Raw genomic sequence first — 20,920 nt, 5'->3', positions numbered from 1 at the left:
GAGGGAAAGAATGTAGAAAGAGATGGTTGGAATTTAGAAACATTTGAAGGGGTAGAGTAGAAACCTAGTGTAATAGAAACCTCCTGAAATCTATGAGGGTGACCCTAGTGAGAACTTCTAGGAATGGCATATATAGTGTCTGAACTGGCCATCTTCCATAGAATGGCAAGACTTCTTGTGGTGGGCTGTGGTTATATTATGTTAAGTTGTTGTGGGAGGGGGTGCTATGGAAATCTCCAAATAACCTAAACTTAAGGCAAGATAGAGGTTTGCTCTATGAAAACTAACTGGTCCCCATTGTTAAACAAAAAAATTAACACAGGGTATTGAAGGTGGAATAGTAAAGCTGGTGCCTGTATGTAGCTGTTACTATTATGTACTAATTTTGGTGCCAAATGGCACTCTGCAGGCTACCCAAAGAGAAACATGTACACCAACTCAGCCACAAAACACAACTGGTCTGACTGCATGATGGCCTGAGCCAATAGTGGCATAAAACTTGTGTAAGTGACCATCCAATGTCTGTTTTATCTTGAGGTACATACCATGAGTGGGAGCCTATGCCCAAATACCAAACATGACTGCCAAAAAAATAAATCGATGAAATGATGCTCAATGATATTCTGTTATACCTTGTAGATGGTTGCCCTGTCCAGTCTTCATCAGAGAGCATAGCTTTGGAAGCAGATGTGTGCAGTTGCAGAAAGAGAGGGTGAAGTGGAGGAAGCCACTGGGTCTCTGCCCTGGAAACTCAGAGATATCCATGGAAAAGGGGGAGAAATTTTGTAGGAGTCAAAGCTGATGAAGGACACCAGGAGAACCTGGTCCACTAAATCAACCATGGAGGGTAAGGTGGGCTCACAGAGACTGATGCAGAATTCAGGGGGACTGAAAGGGTTTGTACCAGGTCCTTGGAGCACATTATGTCTTTTAGGTTGTTGTCTATTTTATTAAGTTATGTAATAAAATATGTATTTTAGAAATAATGTATATTGAAAACTACTTAATACTTTGACATTGTACTATGTGGTTGTCATCAATAAATGTATTAGGTAATTCATAGCTAACAGGCCAACTGGGTGTACTTTGGACACAGCTAAGTACATAATGCATGGATTAACTTAGCCACTATTAAATATAATATTCTATTATTCTAGAATGAATATGATTTAAATAGAGAAATTTACAAAAAAAAATGTGGAAATTCAGCTGGCTCAATGTAATGTTAAAAGTATTCAGTGTCTGCTATACAAATATCATCCCTCAACTTTACTGATTATGCATTTAATCATGAAATTTGAAGGTAAATAAATAGAATATTAAAATGTCATGCTGACAGGCTGGAGAGATGGCTCATCAGTTAAGAGCAGTGTCTACTGCTCTTTCAGAGGTCCTGAGTTCAATTCTTAGCAACGACATGTTGACTTACTATACTGGGATCTGATTCCCTGTTCTGGAATGGTAGGCAGAGAGAGTACACATAGTCATAAAATGAATAAATGAATGAATGAATGAATGAATGAATGAATGAATGAATGAGAAAAAAGATACTAGCTTTTGAAAATAAGAGTCATACTGAGGTAACCAAGACCCAGAAAGAGAAATATGGTATATATTCACTTGCACATGGATATTAGCTAATAAGTCAATAGTAACCAATGGTTTATTGAACCATAGAAGTAATGTATAGAGTAAGGGAACAAAAGGGGAAATTAGACTTCCCTAAGAAAGTGAAATGGAACAGATAGTTATGCTGGTGTCTACATAGAGCCTTCAGTCCTACATAGTTGCCTCTTTACTACAGAAAGTACTCTGATTCCCAAGAAGTATCTTAATTACCAAACCAGTTATAAACTCTTTGATTTTCCTGCAAGATATGCTAGGGCAATGGTGGCACAAAGCTGTGGAAGTAACAATACCCGATTTAATTGAATGTCCACCACAGGAGATGTAACCCAGCACTGCCTGAGTACTCAAAAAACAGACAAAATAGCAAAGAGACATAGGGTAAGAACAATTACAGTTTTCAAAATACAGGCACTTGACTTCTGATTATATTCAGCAATTCTCATAGATAAGTGTCTTGCTTAGCCATTATCAGAGAAGCTTCCTTCCAGAGCAGATGGGAGCAAACACAGAGATCCACAACCAGGCTTTGAGAGACCTCAGAACTCAGTCCGTCACGGAATGTCTGCACCAAGTTCTTTAGGCAGTGCTCAGGGAACTCTGTGGAGAGAAGGCAAAAAGAGTATTAATGCCAGAGGTGAATGAGAACATCAAGAACGCAAAGCCCTATGAATCAACGTGATCATTGGACATATAAACTCACAACGACTGAGGTAGAATACAAAGGGACAACATGGTTCTGTAACAGATAGGGACTCTAGGGGTGAAATGAAAATTAGACACATGCCCCACAACACCTAACCCAACATGAAAGACAGCAAGAAAGACATCTTACTAGGAAGTAGGAATATCAATATTTTAAAAAAATTATTTGGCTCTATATAAATAATTAACATCTTAATAACAACCTGTATTACCAAATACAACAATGTCTGCTGTTCCATGTATTAATGTGAATAATTAACTTTTGTTTTTGTGGTGTTTTGAAACAGAATAACTTTATTAGTTGTATATATTTGGATGTTTATTTCCCAGTTGTGGAGCTATTTGAGACTGAATAGAAGGTGTAGACTTTTTGGAAGAGGAATATCACCCTGCCTTGTGATTTTAAAACTTCGTGACATTTCCAGTTACCATCTTTTCTGACATACATTAAAGAGTTAGATGTAAAGTCTCAGTCCTAGTTCCTGCCTGCCTGTGGTATCATTCCTCTCTAGGATGGTGATGGACCTTAGGCCTGAGGTACCATGAGCCACAGATGATATACATTCCTTTATAAATTACCTTAAAAATTGTATTCTGTCATGACAATAGAAAAGTAACTATGGCAGTGTCTTACTTTATGGTTGACTGAGTTACCTTATGAAATACATGTATTATAAAGTTTCCACCTAAATGTGTGTTATACTAGATTTAATACATAGTAAAACTAGATTAACCTACACTTCCTACAGAATTTCTTATATTAAAATTAACTTATAATTAATTATACAATGAGAGGAAAAATAAATATTAGTATGTAGATTTTACTGCAACTTTTACTTAGTTAAAATTTTACATTATATTAAAAGCTGTAAGGTTATTAAGCAACAGATTAAAAATTAAGATTCTTATAGTGAAACTATTTACGTAGCAAGTTGTAAAGCCAGAAATTATATTTTTGTACTATACAGCTATTAGTATTATAATATATACTAGTAATAAAATTAACCAAACAATGCAAAATTATATGAATGGAATAAGGGAGTGCCTTTTATTTATCTTCAGTATACCCCTAGTTAACATTTTAGCTATATAAGATACAATCATTTAAGTAGTCATATTACTTCCTATTATTTACTTGTAATTTCATTTTAATGTACTGTAGTAGAAATCAAATTAAAGCAGTGTTTACCCACTGGCTTAATAACTACCCAAGAAATTTTCTAATACAGAAGGGAATAACAAATTGCAAATTTGCTAAAGCCTACATTCTACATTATACATGCTTTGTACACCACAAAAAATGTAAAATTCCACGTTATTCAATTCAAATATTTCAAATTAAAAATGATCAAGAAGAAGTTATAGTGACTACTGGTATTTTTGTTTATTTCATGATAGGAAATACACTGCAACAGGCATCATCTGCTTTATGTCCTAGTTTAATATATCATGTGTATCATAAAGTATTTTCCAAATGTGAACACTATCAGAATGCTTCTCTTTCATTTTAATTGAGAATAGAATATATGATTATTTAATCTAGTTTTGTCACTATTTGTGAAAAGGCTTATTTATTTGGAAGAAATACATGCAAATATGTTAGACTCCCATACATACAAATAGAAAGCAAGAAATAGGAAGAAAGAATGAAAAGTTAATCAGGTCATCGGCTTAGGTTATTATCAGCATACATCTCAGTGTTTATCAAAGCTACACCTTCATCAAGAATCTCCTATGGGATAATATATGTTTCTCCCTTCTTCTCAGGCCTTTAAATAATGTATCTTCATTTAATTGAAGTATAACAATCTATTTTCCCACAATTGGACACAGTGATGTTATCAGCAGATTGTGAGAGCCATGCTCCAGTTGATATATCTGCATCGCCACTTCTACGTCTATGGCTCAGGAAATATTATGGAATAAGAGGCAGAAGGCATATAAAAGACAGAATAATATGTAGTATGCTGTGAAGCCGTCTCCTAGAAATGGCTACATAATCCAGACCAGAACAATGACCATGGCGAGAGATATACTAATATGGAAAACTGCATGGTTCCTATCAATAGGCAAAGAACTACAGGCAATAAATACTGTGCTACCAGGGTTACACTTGGCTTTATTCTCTGGAATATTAGTTAATTTTCTCAAAAAAGTAACAAGATATCACATTATCTATTTTTTTATAGGCTTAAAATTGAATCATTAGTTCTGTCTACCCTCACCTGAGAAAGGAATTTTACAGAACTCTGACTTTGATATAGTCACATTAGAGTATATGCAACACAAGTGCGTTTTGAAGTATTTATTCAGTCATATAAAAGTAAAGTATGATGAAATGATTGCTGGAAGAAGGTTAAGGATCCTCTTCCAGGGATGGTTCCCTTATTAATTATCCAATACAGTGTGATCAGACCTTGAACAATATATGCACAAATAATAACATCATATTTAAAAGTGACATTTATATTTGTGCATGCAGTCAAAGAAAAAAGGCTATTGATAGAGGTTGCAGGGGACCAATTGAAAGAGGGATAGGAAGGGATGGCGAAAAGGAAAGTGGGAACTTTTCATAATGGTTTTAAAATGAAAGCTCAGATGAAAATTAAAATAGCAATAAGCAAAAAAAAAAAAAAAAGAAACCTGTTTGTTGTACTGTGCATCAGCTCTTATAGGTATCTTATAACCACTGACATTTCACCCTATATTATTGAGCTAGAGAAATATTCCATGTTAAGAGAGACAACTCTTTTTTTTCCATCTTTTTGTGGAGGAGGGGGATATTTTCTTTGTATACATTTCAATTTCTTTTCCCATTCCAGGTTTCCCCTTCAGAAACCCTTCTCTCATTCCTCCTTCCCCTGCCTCTATGAGGGTGCTCCCCCATCACCCAACCACTCCCATCTTCCTGCCCTTGCATTCCCCTACACTGGGGCATTGAACACCCTCAGGCCCAAGGTCTGTCTGCTCCTCCCACTGACTGCCAACAAGTCCATCCTCTGCTACATATGCAGCCAGATCCATGAGTCCCTCCATTTGTAATATTTGATTGGTGGTCCAATCAACAGGAGCTGATAGGAGTCTGGCCAGTTGACACTGTTGTTCTCACCATGGAGCTGAAAACCCCCTCAGCTCCTTCAGTCCCTCCTCTAACAGGGACTCTGCACTCAGTCCAATGGTTAGCTGGGTACAAGAGTAACCTCTGTTGTATTTGTCAGGATCAGACAGAGCATCTCAGGAGACAGCCATAGCAGGCTCCAGTCAGCAAGCACTTCCCTGCATCAACAATAATATCCAGGTTTGTTGACTGTATATGGGATGGATTGCCAGGTGGGACAGTCTCTGGATGGTCTTTCTTTAGTCTCTGCTCCATGCTTTGTCTCCATATTTCCTCCTGTAGATGTTTTGTTTCCCTTTATAAGAAGTACTGAAGGATATAAACTTTTTCTTGGGCTTCATATGGTCTGTGAAATGAATCTTTGTTATTCCAAACTTTTGGGCTAATATCCACTTATCAGTGAAAGCATATTGTGTGTGTTCTTTTGTGACTAAGTTACCTCACTCAGGATGACATTTGCAAATTCCATTCATTTGCCTATAAATTTCATAGTCATTGTTTCTAATAGGTGAGTGGTATTCCATTGTGTAAGTGTACCACATTTTCTGTATCCATTCCTCTGTTGAGGGACATCTGGGTTGTTTCCAGCTTCTGGCTATTTTAAATATGGATGCTATGAACATAGTGGAGCATGAGTCCTTATTACATGTTAGAGCATCTTCTGGATATATGCTGAGTAGTATTATAGGTGAGTCTTTAGGTAGTACTGTGTCCAATTTTCTGAGGATCCACCAGACTGATATCCAGAGTAGTTATACCAGTTTGTAATTCCCCCAGCACTGGAGGAGTGTTCCTCTTTCTCCACATCCTCGCTAGCATCTGCTGTCACCTGAGTTTTTTATCTTAGCCATTCTGACTGGTGTAAGGTGGAATCTAAAAGTTGTTTTGATTTGCATTTCCCTGACAAATAAGGAAGTTGAACACTTCTTTAGGTGCTTCTGAACCATTCGGTATTCCTCAGTTGGGAAGTCTCTGCTTAGCTCTGTTCCCCATTTTTTAAAAGGGTTATTTGTTCTCTGGAATCTAACTTTTTTATTTCTTTGTATATATTAGATATTAGCCCTTTATCAAATGTAGGATTGGTAATGACCTTTTCGAAATTTGTTGGTTGCCTTTTTGTCCTATTGACACTGTCTTTGCCTTACAGAACCTTTGCAATTTTATGAGGTCCCATTCATCATTTCTTGATCTTAGAGCATGAGCCATTGGTGTTCCGTTCAGGAAATTTTCTCCTGTGCCCTTGTGTTCAAAGCTCTTCCTCACTCTTTTAGTTTCAGTATGGCTGGTTTTATGTGGAGGTCCTTGATCTACGTGGACATGAGCTTTGTACACGAGATAAGAATGAACCAATTTGCATTCTTCTACATGCTGTCAGTTGAACTAGCACCATTTGTTGAAAATGCTATCTTTTAACTTAGAATACCCAAGATATAAGATACAATTTGCAAAACTCAAGAAGAATGAAGACCAAAGTGTGGACACTTTGCCCCTTCTTAGAATTGGGAACAAAACACCCATGGAAGGAGTTACAGAGACAAAGTTTGGAGCTGAGACAAAAGGATGGACCATCTAGTGACTGCCATTTCCAGGGATCCATCCCATAATCAGCCTCCAAATGCTGACACCATTGCATACACTAGCAAGATTTTGCTGAAAGGACCCTGATATAGCTGTCTCTTGTGAGACTATGACGGGGCCTAGAAAACACAGAAGTGGATGCTCACAGTCAGCTATTGGATGGATCACAGGGCCCCCAATGGAGGAGCTAGAGAAAGTACCCAAGGAGCTAAAGGGAACTGCAACCCTATAGGTGGAACAACAATATGAACTAACCAGTACCCCGGAGCTCTTATCTCTAGCTGCAAATGTATCAAAAGATGGCCTATTTGGCCATCACTGGAAAGGGAGGCCCATTGGTCATGCAAACTTTATATGCCCCAGTACAGGGGAATGCCAGGGCCAAAAAGTGGGAGTGGGTGGGTAGGGGAGTGGGGGAGGGTATGTGGGACTCTTGGGATAGCATTGGAAATGTAAATGAGGAAAGTACCTAATAAAAAACATTAAAAAAAAGAAAATGCTGTCGTTTTCCCACTCGATAGTTTTAGCTCTTTTGTCAAAGTTGAAGTGACCATAGTTGTGTGGGTTCATTTCCAGATCTTCAATTCTATTTCATTGATCTTCCTGCCTGTCACTGTACCAATACCTTTCAGCCTTTATCACTATTGCTCTGTAGTATAGCTTGAGATCAGGAATTATGATTCCCCCAGAAGTTCTTTTCTTGTTGAGAAAAGTGTTTGCTATCCTGGTTTTGCTATTCCAAATGAATTTAAGAATTGCTGCTTCTAACTCTATGAAGAATTGAGTTTGAATTTTGATGGAGATTGCATTGAATCTGTACATTGCCTTTGGCAAGATGGCCATTTTTACTATATTAATCCTGCCTATCTATGAGCATGGGAGACCTTTCCATCTGAGATCTTATTCAATTTCTTTCTTTAGACATGAAATTCCTGTTGTACAGATCTTTTCCTTCTTTGAGTAGAGTCACACCAAGATATTTTATATTGTTTGAGACTACTGTGAAGTATGTCATTTCCCTAATTTCTTTTTGTTATATCTCTCATTTCTGATTTTGTTAACTTGGATACTGTCTCTCTGACCTCTTGTTCATCTGGCTAAGAGTTTTTTATCTTGTTGATGTTCTCAAACAACCAGCTCCTAGTTATTCATTTGTTTGTTTTTTGATTCTTTGTATAGGTTTTTTTGTTTGTTTGTTTCTTTCTTTCTTTCTTCTTGCTTGATTTCAGGCCTGAGTTTAAGTATTTCCTGCCATCTCCCAGCAGTATTTGTGTATGGAGTGCTGTGGCACAGGATCGGCTCTAGGCACTGATGAAAGTCAGAAGGTCAATCTAGTCATCTTATAATTCAAACTGATACAAAATTTTAATATTTATTTATTTTCTTTCATGTGTTTCATGTGTTTTGTCTGAATATATGTCTGTATACAGACCATGTGTGTCTGGTGCCCTTGGAAGCCAGAAGCGGGTATTGGATTCCCTAGAAAGTCTGTAGTCCTACTCTCTAACAATCGACAGCAGCAGCTGTGAATGGAAATCCAAGGATCTAGCAGTTGCTCAGTCCCACAAGGCAAACAGGTGAAGCAGCAAACCTAGAGACAACACTTGACATTACTAATGATACTCCATAATGCTTGCATATGGGAGCCTAGTATAACAGTATCCTGAGTTGCTTCATCTAGCAGCTGATAAAAACGGAGGCACAGACCCCCAGCTAAATATTAGGCAGATTAATGATGTCTTGTGGAAGAGTGAGGGATAGAATTGACTACCCTGGAAAGGTCAGTGACACAAGAAGACATAAAGAGTCAACTAACCTTGACCCATGAGGCTCACAGAAGCTGAACCACCAACCAGCAGGCAGGCACAGAAAGGAACTAAGTCCCCTATACATTTGTAGGAAATTTGCAGCTTGGTCTTCATGTGGGTCCCTTAAGAACAGGAATCAGGGCTATTTTAATTCTGTTGCCTTTCATTGGATTCCATCCCCCTAAATGAACTTTTTGGTTGGCCTCACTTGGAAAATGTGCTCTTAGTCATTGGATGACTTCTTGTCCCAGGGTGAGTGTTACCTAAATTGGAAGGCATAATGGGGAGAGGGAATTGTAAAGGTGGCATTGGGAGGAGAGGAGGGGAACTACAATGAGAAAATAAGAAAACAAAGTGGGTTTATAGACTTAGAAGCATGCATTCTGATTTCAAGACATGAAACACTTAAGGTATATATCATGAAGATTCCTAATAAATTAAAATTTTTCTTTCAAGTCAAAGTAGATTTCTTCCTTTTTTTTTTTTTTTTTTGGTTTTTCGAGACAGGGTTTCTCTGTATAGCTATGGCTGTCCTGGAACTCACTTTGTAGATGAAGCTGGTCTTGAATTCAGAAATCTGCCTGCCTCTGCCTCACGAGTGCTGGGATTAAAGGCATGCACCACCACATCCCGCTTGAAAATTGATTTTAATTATTAATTACATATAATAGTTTAGAATTTCTATGTGTTTAATATTATTTTATACACTTAATATTAGCTTAGATTTTAATTTTGTCATTACATTATAATATTCGTATATCATACTTTCATGTATAAAAATGGGATCCACATTTAGTCAAGTTCTTAGATATGTTTTTGTTATTTTACAGATTATAATATATTTATATTTCTCTCTACCCTTTTCTTCATTCAAATCTTTTCATATACCTTTCCCAACACTTTCAAATCCATTGTTTCCAAATTAATTAAGAGAAAATAGTTAAATAACTAAGATAGGTTTTAAAAAAAGGCATATTCCCAAGATGGTGTTATTTCAATATATAAAAGATAATTGGCATTAATTATGTTAAATTTATTGTACCACCTTTAAAACATCACATAAGGGAAACATAGACAGTTCAGAGATTAAAGTACTTCATTCTCTTTCAGAAAACCTGCAATCGATAAACAAACTCCACATGTTGATTCACAATTGTATGTGGATTCATATCCAGTGGACTTGGTAACTCTTTTCTGTCTATAACATACATATGCACATAGTTTACAAACATACTTTCTGGTTAATCACCCAATCACAAAAAATAAAAAATTAAACTAAATTATTAAATAAACATTATATGATTGTATAATATACAGAATTTTGCACTATTACTACTAAATCTTTATATATATATATATATATATATATATATATATATATATATATATAATTATTAGAATATAAAGTACCATGTTAATGGAAATATTTTGGGGTTAATCAGGAAGTCACTTTTCATGAGACCCTTTATCATAGTGAAATATGTGGAAAATATAAACTGATGTTAAATCCTATCTTGTAGAATTTGTCATGTTCAGACCTTTATTACACTGTTTATAATCTGTATCTAAGAATACCAGTTTCCTATAATGTGTTTAAAACCGAATTACAACATATTCTTTGATCTTTTGACATTCTTGTCTTTTGTGTACTCCCTGTCTATCCTGCCTTAGTGCATATATCTTGTCAAGTATTGAATCTGTTATGAGGTGTTTCCTTAGTGTTTTCTTTTTTATTATTATTAGATTTTTTTTTAATTTACATTTCAAATGTTAGCCCCTTTCAAGGTTTCTCCCCTGGAAACCCTCTATCTCATTCCCTGTCCTCCTAATTTTATGAGGGTGTTTCTCTACCCATCTACTCACTCCAACCTGCCTACCATGAATTCTGATATACTGGAATATCAAGACTTCACAGGACCAAGGGCCTATCCTCCAAATGATGCCCGACAATACCCTCCTCTGCTACGTATGCAGCCAGATCTATGGGTCCCTCCACGTGTACTCCTTGGTAGGTGGTATCCTTCCTGGGAGCTCTGGGGGATCTGGTTAGTTGATATTGTATTTTTTTCCTATGGGGTTGCAAAAACCCTCAGCTCCTTTAGTCTTTTCTCTAATTCCTCCACTGGGGACCCAGTGCTCAGTCCAATGGTTAGCTGCAAGCATCTGCTTCTGTACTTCTCAGGCTCTGGCAGAGCCTCTCAAGAGACTATTATATCAGGCTCCTGTCAGCATGCACAACAGTGTCTGGATTTGGTGACTGTATATGAGATGGATGCCCAGGGTGGGGGGCAGGGGGGCAGTCTCTTAATGGCCTTTCTTTCAGTCTCTTCTTCACACTTCGTCTCCATATTTTCTCCTAGGAGTATTTTGTTCCCCATTCTAAGAAGAACTGAAGCATCTACACTTTTGTCTTCCTTCTTGAGCTTCATGTCATTTATGAATTGTATCTTGGGTATTCTGAGCTTTTGGTCTAATACCCACTTATCAGTGAGTGCATACCATGTGTGTTCTTTTGTGATTAGGTTACTTCACCTCACTCAAGATGATATTTTCTAGTTCCATCCATTTGCCTTAGAATTTCATAAACTCATTGTTTTTAATACCTGAGTTGTATTCCATTGTGTAAATGCACAACATTTCTTATTACTGTTGAGAATAGTTTTTGCTATCCAGTTTTTTTTTTTTTTTTGGTATTCCAAATGAATTTGAGAATTGCTGTTTCTAATTCTATGAATAATTGAGCTTGAATTTTGATGTGGATTTAATTGAATCTGTCGATTGCTTTTGGAAAGATGGCCATTTTTACTATATTAATCCTTTCAATCCATGAGCATGGGATATGTTTTTATTTTCTGATCTCTTATTCGATTTCTTTCTTCAAAGACTTGAATTTCTTGTTATACAGATCTTTCACTTGCTTGGTTAGAGTCACACCAAGGTATTTTATATTGTTTGTGACTATTTTCTCATTTCCTTAATTTCTTTCTGAGCTTGTTTATCTTTTGAGTATAGGAAGGGTATTGATTTGAGTTAATTTTATATCTATCCACATTTGTTAAGCTGTTTATCAGGTTTAAGAGTTCTCTGGTGGAACTTTGGGTCAATAAGTATACTATCATATCATCTGTAAGTAGTGACTTCTTCCTTTCCAATCTGTATCCCTTTGACTTCCTTATTTCTCTACTAGAACTTTCAACCCAAATTTATCAAAAAAGATAAGGAAGGACACTTCACACTCATCAAAGGAAAAATCTACCAAGATGAGCTGTCAGTTCTGAATATCTGCTCCAAATGCAATGAACCTCACATTCATAAAAGTGTAGCTCTCCAGCAGCCATGGATGAACTGAGCTATCTGAAAAGGGAGCTGTAAATGAAGGGACAGGGTGCAAGAGAATGGTGAAGCCAAGACAAAGGTTCTGATCAAGGCTCAAAGTTTAATTCTGCAGATCCATCTTATAAATGGAAGAGCACACAACCCATCTTTTGTTTCAGCAGGAGTATGTTGCAAGGCAAGCTCAGCTGGCAGTCTATTACTTTACATTCCTGAATGAAATTGCAGGTACAATGAGGATTCCACCTAGGTCATGAAACCCATTGTGGCAAGCACTCAAAATCTATTTATCCTATCTAAAGCTGGGGGAAGTACACATAAAAACATTTAGTAAAGCTCAAAGCACACATTGCAACTCACACAATAATAGTGGGAGACTTCAACACCCTACTCTCATCAGTGGACAGATCATGAAAACAGAAACTAAACAGAAACACAGTGAAACTAACAGAATTTATGAACCAAATGGGTTAAACATATATAGAACATTTCATCCTAAAACAAAAAAAATATACCTTCTTCTCTGCACCACAGGGTACCTTCTTCAAAACTGACCAAACAATTGATCACAAAACAGGCCTCCACAGACACAAGAAGATTGCAATAATCCCATGCATCCTATCAGATCACCAAAAACCAAGTCTGGTCTTCAATAACAACAAAAAAAAAAAAACAGAAAGCCCATGTATACTTGGAAGTTGAAGAGTTCCCTACTCAGAAATAACTTCATCAAGGAAAAAATAAAGAAATAAAGTACTTTTTAGAATTTAATTATATGAAGGCACATCATACCAAAACTTATGAGACAAAATGAAACCAGTGCTAAGAGGAAAACTCATACCTCTGAGTACCTCCAAATAGATATGGATAGAGCATACACTAGAAGCTTAATAGCCCTCCTGAAAGCTCTAGAAAAAAATAAAGTAAATACAGCAAAGAGGAGTAGATGGCAGGAAATAATCAAACTCAGGGCTGAAATCAACCAAGTATAAACAAAAGAACTGTCCAAAGAATCAACAAAACCACAACTGGTTCTTTGAGAAAATCAACAAGAAAAAAAAAAAAAAAACTCTTAGCCAGATTAAGAGGTCAAAAAGACAGGATCCAAATTAATAAAATCAGAAATGAAAAGGAAGACATAATAAGAAAAACTGAGGAAATTCAAAAAATCATCAGATCCTACTGCAAAAGCCTATCAAATTGGAAAATCTGGATGAATTGGACAATTTTTAAAAAGATATTAGATGCCAAAATTAAATCATGATCTGACAAGCCATCAAACAGTCTCATTACCTCTAAAGAAGTAGAAGCAATCACTAAAAGTCTACCAACCAAAAAAAGCCAAGGACCAGATGGGTTTTGTGTAGATTCTTCTTCTTCAAAGGCCTAATACAAATACTCTTCAAAGTATTCCACAAAATAGAAACAAAGGAACACTGTCCTATTTGTTCTATGAAGCAACATTAATGCTTATATCTAAAACACAGAAAAAGCCAACACAGAAAACTTCAGACCAATTTCCCTTAAGAACATCAATGCAAAAATATTCAATGAAATTCTTGAGAACTGAATCCAAGAACAAATCCAAACAATCATCCATCATGATCAAGTATGTTTCATCCTAGGGATACAGGTATGGTTCAATATATAGAAATCTATCAATATAATCCACTACACAAGCAAACTCACAGAAAAAAAAAAAAGCATGATCATTTCATTAAATGCTGGAAAACCATTTGAAAAGAACCAACTTCCCTTCATGTTAAAAGTCTTAGAAAGATCAGGGATTCAAGGCCCATACCTAAGCACAGTAAAAGCAAAATAGAGCAAACCAGCAGCCAATATTAAACTAAATGTTGAGAAACTTGAAAAAAGTCCACTAAAATCAGGGACAAGACAAGGCTGCCCACTATCTCCCTATCTATTCTTAGTGCTTCCTAGCATAGATGAACTTGACTCTTCTAGTAAACAGAATCTTTGAGTTACTTTTGCTACTAGTGTGTTGAGTAAATACCTCAATGTCTTTCTTTTCCTTCTCTCCCCACCCTCTCCAAATCTATCTCTTCCTTTTGCCCATCTTCCTCCCTAATACTCCTCTAGCCTTTCCCTAATAATCAGTCGTCTTCCCCTTTAGCCTTCTTTTTTTCTTCTCTGATGCAGAATTCTCTCATTTTCCTAATGATATGATATATTTTATAAAAGCATTTTAGGTGGTAGAGTGAAAAATATATGTTGTAAATATATTATTAAAAAGGGATTTTTTCTAAGCAACTTAGAAATCAAAGTATTGAGGTAAATTTCTTTTGAAAAATATAAAAAATGTGGTTCTGAACTATGCTTACTAAATTAAAAAGAGAATAAGAAACAACATTGATGACTATGCTTAGTTGCAAGTGGATTCATTCTCAGATACTATTACTCTTTAAATAAATCAGCGCTAATTTAATGATCAATTAGAAAGTTGGCTATTTTCTATTACTAAACATATAATATAAACTGGTTTTAAGTGAAAATTTTACTTCTAATCAGAGTTTATAATATTTAATGCTCATACCTACCTCACCTAGTATGCTATCAATGCTCTAGTTGTCCTTTCTGCTCAGGTAGGAATCACTGGTAGATAAGAAGGGTCCTTCTAGAATTGACAGTTCTGTGTCCTTGAATATCAAAGGTCTAGGTGTTAAAATGACAAAGTCTGTAGTTTCAAACTTTAAACTTTAAAGACAAACAACAGTTGGTCAAGGTTTTAGAACCCAGAGATTTCAGGTTGTATGAACTAGGGTGGGCCCAGAAGTTCAGAATACCCAAGATACAATTCACAAACCACATGAACCTCAAGAAGAAGGAAGACCACAGTGTGGATATTTCAATCCCTCTTAGAAGGGAAAACAAAATACCCGTGGAAGTAGTTACAAAGACGAAGTGTGGAGCAGAGACTGAAAAAAAAATGACCATCCAGAGACTGTCCCACCTGGGGTTCCATCCCATATACAATCACCAAATGCAAACACTTTTGTGGATGCCAACAAGTGCTTTCTTACAGTGGTCTGTTATAGCTGTCTCTGGAGAGGCTCCACTAGTTCCTGTCAAATACAGAGGTGGATACTCACAGCCTGCCATTAGACTGAGCACCAGGTCCCCAATGAAGGAGATAGAAAAAGGACCAAAGAGCTGAAGGGGTTTGAAGCCCCATAGGAGGAACAACAATATGAACTAACTAGCACCCCCAGAGCTCCCAGGGACTAAATCATCAACCAAAGAGTACACATGGTAGAACTCATGGCTCCAGCTGCATATGTAGCAGATGATAGCCTAGTCATCAATGGGAGGAGAGGGCTTTGGTCTTGTGAAGGCTCTATACCCCAGTGTAGTGGAATTCCAGGGCCAGGAATCAGGTGTGGGTGGGTTGGTGAACAGGGGTAGGGGGTAGGGGATAGGGTTTTTTTTTTTTTTTTTTGGAGGGGAAACTAGGAAAGGGGACAACATTTGAGATGAAAATAAAGTAAATAATAAAAAATTTTCAAAAAAGAACTAGGGTAGAATACTTACAGATTAATTATTGATAGATAGATACTTAGTTGCCACAAGCTTTCTGGCAATTGTTGCAGCAACAAATGTCCACAAACAGCAGTGTTGGTTCCTGATTATAGTCACTGACAAAGGACACAAAATTATTGATTTGCTTATCCCTATATTCAGTCCAAGTGTAAAAGTAACTGAACTTAGATTATTGGGAACCTCAGACTTTGGAAAGCACCTTCTGTTCATACTCTCAGTCTGCTTGTGACATTCTTGTCTCTTCAGTCCTATCATGGAAGAATTCATGTGACTGGGTTCAGAGTAAGTTATCTTCCGTTTTCTTGAGTCCATTCTTTCTTACGCATATGTTATCTAGAGACTTTAAGTTGTCCCATGACTGCTATCATCATCTCCAGTCATGCAGTCCCTGTAATTTCTTCATGTTACATTTAAGCCTTCTACAAGTATAATAAAAGCAAAAAAGTTGGCAAAAGTCAGAAAATCATTTCAATAATCATAAAATTGCAACATCAGTGACAACACAAAAGATAACCAACTGGCCAGTTCACAAAATAAGTCAGTTAGGCTGTGTCTAAGGTCAGAAAATGTTATGCAAGTGTATCACTACCAGACTTATCACAGTCCCTCATTCTATGTCAGTTCTCTCATACCAATGAAGTAATGTGCATGTACTCTACAGTAATATTCAGTTAGGCTACCGAGAAAAATATACGTCTCTAGGTTAGATGAAAAAGGACCATGTGGAGTTCACAGAGGCTTACAATTAAAAAAAATATATAGCTATTACTCAAGCCATTTGTCATTAAGGCCATGCCTTCAGCTATAGAGATATGTTTCAGAAATGGCAAATTAGCCATAGTGTCATTTTCTCAGATGCCCACAGAAAATGAAGAATATTCAATATCATGCTCAGAATAATGTTGTTAGCTACTTTTTAGAAATCTGTAATTCAAGGCAGCAGTGGCCCCAGGGAAAGGTCTGAATGCTGTTAATATGGAGTCAACTTAGACTTGCTATAAAATAATCTACTTAAAGAAAATATAAGTATTATAATTGTCAATGGTGATAAATAATACTGAACAGTTGTCATATTTTAGTAATGTTCCAGAGCATTATAGTAATTAATTTCTCTTTCTCCAATTCTTGATATTGTGTTCCCTCTAATCTGTCACACTAGCAGGGTGTGACATTATAAGATATCACACTGGCAATCAGGAAGCATATGTAAGGAATCTTCTCTCTTTTTATAATGCTATAAGAAATAATCATTTGGTTGTAATCTTAATGAATTTATCTAATATATTTAAGTTTTATAAAGTACATGTTTTCACAGTTAAATAATCAAAATTTTACCTTCGCAATATTCACACTGTGATATGAATGTGAAATGTTTTCATTATGTCTTCAACTTGTAAAAATTTTGAAAATCTTGATGTCAACAGAAGGTAGTTTCATTATCATATATTGGAAGACTACTATCTAAATAAACAAATGTATACTGTATTTATCAATTTAGGTCTGGGTTATCTCACTTGGGATACTTTTCTCTACTTTCATCCATTAGCTTTCAGTTTCAATTACTTCATTTTTTGATGACTGAGTAATAATCCATTCTGTAATCCTACTACATTTTATTTATGCATTCATCTGTTAAGAAATGTCTAGGTTGTTTACAATTTCTGGCTAATATAAACAGAGCAGTGATGAACATGTTTGAGCAAGGGTCCCTCTGGTAGAAAGAATCAATCTTTTGGTATATGCCTAAGAGTGATATAGCTGGTCTTCAGGTAGATTGATTCCCAATTTTCTGAGGAACTTGTATACTGAATCCCACAGCGGCTGTACAACTTTTTACTCTTGGCTGTGGTGAAGAAGTATCCCCATTGCCACACAGCCTCACTGGTATGAGCTTGTTGGGAGTGACCTTGTTTGAACATTAACTGCCGTAAGTGCCTGCAGGCACTAAGTCTTGGCCTCTCTGGGAAAGTACTAGCCAAGCTGAGTACAAATAGACATAGATCCTGAAAGCAGCGGAGAACAAATATCTATAAATCTTTTGGATAGGTGCCTAATAACTCATTCTGTTTTAATCTTCCTTCTGAACTGTTTGCCCAGTCAATATCTCAATATCCTGTTCCTGGGAACAGGTGCATTACCCAGAGACAAAGCAACCCCCCCCCCTTCCTGCTCCTATGAGTATATAACATGTGTGGGAAAAAGTAAAAATTTGTCAGCATGATCAGCCTCTTGACTTGCTGTCTGCTCTTCACATTTCTTGTTCCCCATTCTCTTCCAGGTTCCCCTCAAGTCCCTGTTCAACTGTCCCGCAGGCTGGGGCAAGCTGTTGCTTGAAAAGGGACCCCAGGGGAGTCGCAGAGGAAAGAATGGTGCTCATCATTGGAGGGCAGGCCTACCAGCTCATCTATAGAAGTTCCCGAGAGCAGCTTCAGTTCGGCACGATGTCATAGTCCAACCCATTGTGAGACAGTCTGGGAGTTCATAGCGCAGCACAGATCTTAGGATATTTCCGGTAAGACAAGGGACAAGCATTTTCTAAGCAGTCACCTTTTGAGTCAGGGCTTAAAGAGTCCCTCAAAACTCGAGGAACTAGAGTTAAGAAAAAGGACTTAAAGAAAAATTTTAAATTTCATGGGAGAGATTTGCTCATGGTTTCCCCCAAAGGGAATGATTAATGAAAAGAGGTGGCACAAAGTTGGTGCTTATTTCAAAGATTATTATGAAGCATTTGGACCTACAAAAATGTTTGTTACTGCTTTTAACTACTGGTCCCTCATTAATGACATTCTTAAAACCACCCCTGAATGACTAGATCTCCAACACTTGGTATCCAAAGGAGAGCGGTCTCTTAAAGAATACTTTTCTCATCCTACTTCCACTAACCTAGCAACTCATATACCACCTCTGTCCGCCTTAAGAGAGAAATCTTTTTCTGCTCTGCCTTCAGTGGCTGATGGCATCACAGATCTTTTCCCTTTGCCGCCCATTAAGGATCTTTCTTTGCCCCTACCTAGGGAGGAAATTACGACAGAAGACCTTTATCCTTCCCATATTGACCTTGACTGTGAACTGCCATCCACTAATGAAACAACTCTCACAGAGGAGACAACTTGTTATGAATCAGAGAACTATTAAGTTCCACTCAAAGCAGCCACAATCGCCCTAGCTTTGGTGCCCCCACTGAGAGGCGCTGCTGCCCTCCTGTCTTTCTTTCCTTCACTACCCTATGGGACTTTAGATCCAGTTTTTGATCCAGCTGCCATGTCTGGTGCCTGCCCTCAGTTAACTGCTGACGTAGCATTCCTGTACCATATGGTAGAGACTGAGAAGGAACAAGTACAATTGCTTAGAGCTCTCCAGTCATTGGAGGCCAAATTGCATGATCTAATGCTCCCCCCCCCCCCCACCAGGCTCAGGTCTCTGTGAAAACTAAAAAAGATCAGAAAAAGAAGGTCCTAGCCCTTCCCCTCTCCTTAAGGAGTGGAACCACAGTCCCTAGAGATTCCCTGTTCACAAAAACGGACTTGGAGGAAAGTCAAAGGGCAAGTGAAGAAGAGGAGGAATTAGATGATGAGCTTCAGCATGATTCACAGGAGACAGAGGTTGTTGCAACACCTCCGGCCAGACCTGATGATACCCTGCCCAGCTATCAGTATCAACAAATAGATTTTAAGATTCTGGAAAAATTTAAAGTGGCAGTATCTAATTACAGTGCCACTGCCCCCTTTAATCTGGCACTCCTTGAATCCTCTACAGAGGGATGGCTTATGCCTAAAGAATTTTTGCAGCTCGCTTGAGCTGCACTCACTGGCAGAGACTTTGTATTATGGAAATCAGAAGTTGCAGAGACAGCAAAAGAAATCAATATTTTAAAAAAAGCGCGACCAGTCACTAAGTCATACACCACAAGGAAGATTTTGGGCGATCCGCCTTATAACACCTTGGAGACTCAAATGCTCTTTTCCTCTGGCCTTCTGGCTCATGTTTGTCAGGTGAGCTTGGCCACCTGGAAAAAGCTACCCCCAAAATCAGGTCCTCCACTGTACTCACTAAGATGCTGCAGGGACCGGATGAGACTTAACAATTCTTTCATTAGCCACCTCAGGGAGCCGGCTGAGCGTTTGTTTGGGGTCCAAGAGCCTGAAACCCCCTTTATGAAACAGCTTGCTTTTGAAAATGCCAATCCTACTTACCAAGATATTCTTTTTTTTTTTTCATTTTTTATTAGGTTTTTAGCTCATTTACATTTCCAATGCTATACCAAAAGTCCCCCATACCCACCCACCCCCACTCCCCTACCCACCCACTCCCCCTTTTTGGCCCTGGCGTTCCCCTGTACTGGGGCATATAAAGTTCGCGTGTCCAATGGGCCTCTCTTTCCAGTGATGGCCGACTAGGCCATCTTTTGATACATATGCAGCTAGAGTCAAGAGCTCCGGGGTACTGGTTAGTTCATAATGTTGTTCCACCTATAGGGTTGCAGATCCCTTTAGCTCCTTGGGTACTTTCTCTAGCTCCTCCATTGGGAGCCCTGTGATCCATCCATTAGCTGACTGTGAGCATCCACTTCTGTGTTTGCTAGGCCCCAGCATAGTCTCACAAGAGACAGCTACATCTGGGTCCTTTCGATAAAATCTTGCTAGTATATGAAATGGTGTCAGCGTTTGGATGCTGATTATGGGATGGATCCCTGGATATGGCAGTCTCTACATGGTCCATCCTTTCATCTCAGCTCCAAACTTTGTCTTTGTAACTCCTTCCATGGGTGTTTTGTTCCCAATTCTAAGGAGGGGCATAGTGTCCACACTTCAGTCTTCATTCTTCTTGAGTTTCATGTGTTTAGCAAATTGTATCTTATATCTTGGGTATCCTAGGATTGGGGCTAATATCCACTTATCAGTGAGTACATATTGTGTGAGTTCCTTTGTGAATGTGTTACCTCACTCAGGATGATGCCCTCCAGGTCCATCCATTTGGCTAGGAATTTCATAAATTCATTCTTTTTAATAGCTGAGTAGTACTCCATTGTGTAGATGTACCACATTTTCTGTATCCATTCCTCTGTTGAGGGGCATCTGGGTTCTTTCCAGCTTCTGGCTATTATAAATAAGGCTGCTATGAACATAGTGGAGCATGTGTCCTTCTTACCAGTTGGGGCATCTTCTGGATATATGCCCAGGAGAGGTATTGCTGG

General features: G+C 37.6%; 1 long non-coding RNA gene across 1 annotated transcript; it reads right to left on the bottom strand.

The window, feature by feature from the left end:
- Positions 1 to 1,635: 1,635 nt before the first annotated feature.
- Positions 1,636 to 18,189, bottom strand: 4930548G14Rik (RIKEN cDNA 4930548G14 gene). Its single transcript, NR_045811.1, has 4 exons — positions 18,123 to 18,189; positions 15,718 to 16,145; positions 14,727 to 14,825; positions 1,636 to 2,226 (listed from the first exon to the last, which is right to left on the bottom strand). It is a non-coding gene; the product is annotated as an RIKEN cDNA 4930548G14 gene (long non-coding RNA).
- Positions 18,190 to 20,920: the final 2,731 nt, after the last annotated feature.

This window comes from Mus musculus, chromosome 15, assembly GCF_000001635.26.
Source record: "Mus musculus strain C57BL/6J chromosome 15, GRCm38.p6 C57BL/6J".
NCBI lineage: Eukaryota > Metazoa > Chordata > Mammalia > Rodentia > Muridae > Mus > Mus musculus.
This window is presented reverse-complemented; position numbering and strand designations above follow the sequence as displayed.